This window comes from Micropterus dolomieu, linkage group LG08 (assembly GCF_021292245.1).
Source record: "Micropterus dolomieu isolate WLL.071019.BEF.003 ecotype Adirondacks linkage group LG08, ASM2129224v1, whole genome shotgun sequence".
NCBI classification, from domain to species: Eukaryota; Metazoa; Chordata; class Actinopteri; order Centrarchiformes; family Centrarchidae; genus Micropterus; species Micropterus dolomieu.
In genome coordinates, this window is record NC_060157.1 from 6874198 (window position 1) to 6878224 (window position 4027).

General features: G+C 40.0%; 2 protein-coding genes and 1 non-coding gene across 9 annotated transcripts in view; all 3 read left to right on the forward strand.

Moving 5' to 3' along the window:
* Positions 1 to 4027, forward strand: part of LOC123975176 (basement membrane-specific heparan sulfate proteoglycan core protein-like) — a gene marked incomplete at its 3' end in the record, with an annotated part of 647231 nt that overhangs the window by 200435 nt on the left and 442769 nt on the right.
* syt6a (synaptotagmin VIa) overlaps positions 1 to 4027 on the forward strand; it is a 60440-nt gene that overhangs the window by 33546 nt on the left and 22867 nt on the right. The gene's annotated exons all lie outside the window — the stretch shown is intronic.
* trnar-ccu lies at positions 650 to 722 on the forward strand. Its single transcript has one exon. It is a non-coding gene; the product is annotated as a tRNA-Arg (tRNA).

Genomic DNA, 4027 nt, shown 5'->3' on the forward strand with positions numbered 1-4027 from the left:
AAAGAATTCATCGATGTTGATTGGACAATTTCTGGAACCAGCTCTTTATCTCCACAAACCGACTCTTAGTAATCAGACAACGGTACTTGATGGAAACATCTATTAATACACATTTTCTTTTGTAGATTTTCTCGAAACTTTGTTAAAGCATGCGTTACATTTGGATGGAAATCTGGCTAATGACACAGAGCTCTCAAGAACAAACATAACCCAACAGGAATTATAAAGACTTACTGCTGAGAGCAAACAGAAGTCCAGTGGCTTCTTGATCAGTTCTAGAGAAATTCCATCTTTAACATCCAAGTGTATTTCCTGAAACATACTCGATTTGTCGATTAAATGATACGTTGATCAACAGGTTCTAGCTTCTAAAATATTAAGATTTGCTGTTTTTATTAGTCCTCTTTGACAGTTAACTGAGCTTTAGGAAATGGGCATTTCTAAATGTTTCACGTTTTATAGACCAAATGAACAACAATTAGTCTGCAGTGTTGGACACAATGAACATCATTACACAGGCGCTAAACCCATGCAGGCACATTCCCTTATTTTGCTTCACACAAAGGCTACCATCCCTGTCCATAGAAAATTGACTCAAAGGATTACAGTGTGAACACTGCTTGCACATAGTGGTGCCAGCTGTGCGGCTGCCTCAGTGGCCTAATGGATAAGGCACTGGCCTCCTAAGCCAGGGATTGTGGGTTCGAGTCCCATCTGAGGTGTGTAGCAGAGTGGCTCAGCGGAAGCGTGCTGGGCCCATAACCCAGAGGATCGATGGATTGAAACCATCCTCTGCTGTGTCACAATTTTGACTTTGAACTGTTTGATCTGACAAAAGAAGTCATTTGAAGACGTTACCTTAAGGCTCGTGCAGACTACACGACTTTCAGCGCCGGCCGTGCTGTTTACACAACACAACTTGCCATCTTGAAGTCGTTGTGGTGTTCATACTACATGACTGATCGTGACAGAGGGTCACACACTACACGAGCTCTGTCACCCGACGCTGGTTTCCAAAGCACGTTTTGTCTAGAAAACACACGTGAAATGTGAAACGGGAAATGACGCAAGCCTACACATGAAACAGCTGTTTGTTATTATAAAGATAGCAATTATAAAGACAAAGGATATGGGTGGGATAATGGATTAGCGCATGCGGGAAGCAGTAAAAAGTGTTTTGCAGTGAAAAAGTAGCTGCCTGCTCTCATCGGCTGGATGTGGATGTCGAGTTGGCTGACTTCTCCAGATATTTGGCATGCTAGATATCTGGCAGACGATGTGTTGATATGTTTTGATGCATCGTTGAGTAGTTCATACATAATGACTGACGGCCGCCGATCAATCGCTGATTTTCCTCTGATCACAGCCTGACGGTCGCCGATCTCACTGACTGGCAAATCTGGCTAAAAATCGTGTAGTGTGAACTAGGCTTTACTGGAATCCCATGTGTCATGTTAGCTAGCCGCAGCCAACAGATGTTGTGGCGTGTTGTAAATTCAGAACATGAGGATAAATACCACATATGAATAGCTCTAAACAGTAATTTTACTGGTTTACAGCAAGTAGATTTTTTTGTTAAAATGTCCTTATCTTTGACATTGTGGCAATAGTTTCTTTCCCCAAGTGGTGAGCTTGCACAAACTCAGTAAGGATAAAAACCAACAAAACAGTTTTATGTGCTGAAGCCAGTCAGGCCAAACGAGAAGCAGATCAACTTCGGGTGGAACACAGTCAACATCAGAAAGGCTCGAGTCACAGAGAGACCTCCGCTTTGTTTTGAAATCGGCAAACCTTACATTTCTGCAAAGCATGTGAAATATATTGTGATTTTGTGACAACTTAGATAACATTAACTCGCCAGCTAACGCCGAGCAGTTGCTTATCAGGTGCAAAGCCTACAAGAAATGATGTAACGGTACAAAGCAAACGTGGAGCGGTTTGTTTATACTAGCTTATAGTGATGCAAGACAGGGGCAGCCAGCTAACATTAGCATGGATCTGCCACTGTTTGCTTTGTAACGTTCAATTTAGATTTATTGATGTTTTACGATACACAGGTACACATCTTCTCTACCATCTCAGTTGCTGTAACTTATGTGACCCACATAATATACAATAATGCAACATAAAGGCACAGGACAACAACACCGTGGACGACCCATTCACTACAGTAATGTTACTTACTGTGGTCTAAATGTTATAAAGTGTGGCAACAATCTCATTAATAATATTCAGTCTAGGTCACTAACTGTTTCATTATCATCCATTTAGCTATGCTGCTGAGCCTCCTGTTAAAGTGGCAGGGAGCTAACAATGTATCAAATAGGCTAAATGCCGTCAGTGTAACGGCGTCATGCAACAAGAACGGATAAGTTCAACGTCAAGCTGATAAAAATATTAGCCTTCTATAACATTGCAGTAAAAGTTTACCTGAATTTCCAGCATGTGTGATGCAATCTCTGGTACAGCATTCTAAAAACTGTATGGCTAGTGGCTGCTGAAAACTACATACTGTCCCTTTAAAATGGCGCTCCATATCACTCTCATGTATGTCTATGAAACATAAATCAGCCAGCAGTTTGTTATCTTAGTTTAGCATAAGAATTAGCACATTTGTTTTGTACAGATTTAAGGAACAAGATAGAACATGTTAAATAGTAAGCTTTAAAGGTGTTGGTAGGTGGATTTTATTACCGTTAGACAAAGCCAAGCTAGCTGTTTCTCCTTGATTCCAGTCTTTGGGCTGAGCTAAGCTAAACAGCAGCTGGCTATAGCGTTATATGTATAGAGTATGTATGAGAGTAGTATTGATCTTCTCATCTCTCCACCAGAGAGCAAATAAGCTTATTTCCCAAAAAACTATTAACAACGCTTGATTCTGAACACCTTTTGGAGCTGTTACTGTATGTTCAGAAATCATACATGCACTAATCTGAGGTCTATGTCCTCTTTATTTTAAATTTATGGGGATGAGTAAAGCTGAATGTTTATTATTCTACATCCTTCAGCTGTCACTAAGTTTGGACAGCTGAAAACCCTGGCAGTTTCCTGGACAAGACACCTCTGTCACATATTTTGGCAAAACTGAGACAGAAAAAAACAGCACCCTGCTTTAAAATATTTGAACATATTTCCACTTGACAGTATATCTTGGCCTTGCAGGGTGGAACTGTCAACCAGACTGAATGACAACAACGGCAAATGGTTTTAGGCGGATACTGCAAAGAAGGTGCATCCCCCAAATCTTTTGTACTGATGCATTTGACGTACTACCCAATATTCTGTTTTTTCGCTTAAGGCTGCAAAGTTCACTTAATGGGAAAAAGGTTATCTATTGTGTATTTACAGGTCCTGTCTCTTTTATCGTTATTGTCAGCATAGCTGAGAACTCTGGATGTTTACTTTGTAATAAAATACTTTTAGAAAGCTGGAAGAAACATTGTTATCCATCCCTGCTAGTGTTTACTCATCATTGCAGTCATTAAAACTTGTTTACATTTTCTATTTATACAGATAGATGAACTCAAAATTAAAGCAATCAATAATTACTAGTAAGTGTCTAAGTATTGTATGATGATAATTACTAAGACATACTGTTTTGAGTGTAATTTGGAGAATTTCCCATAAACTTTTCCCATCTTGGTGTAATGTTGAAGTATAATGTTTCTCTCCACAGCCTGAAATACATCTTCACACCTCCGGCTGATCTGCTGGGGTCTAAACTCCTCTTCGGATGTTGCAGGCTTTAGGATTTGAGGATCTGAGGGATTAAGGGATTTTCCGATTGCTCTGAAAAAGACACCATGGGATACAGAAATCCAAAAATGGCTGAGGTACCCACATCAAGATTAGAGGGTATTATTTCCCCCCTTAGGGAAAGAAGACAGGAAAGCCACTACTGACAGCTTTGAAACAAGTGTGTTTGGGAAACATTTACAATTTAAGGAGATTGTAGTTAACTACAAAGAACATTTTCTGCTGAAATCAGTTGTGCAAAGTCGATGCACTTCATGAAATGTCATTGCTC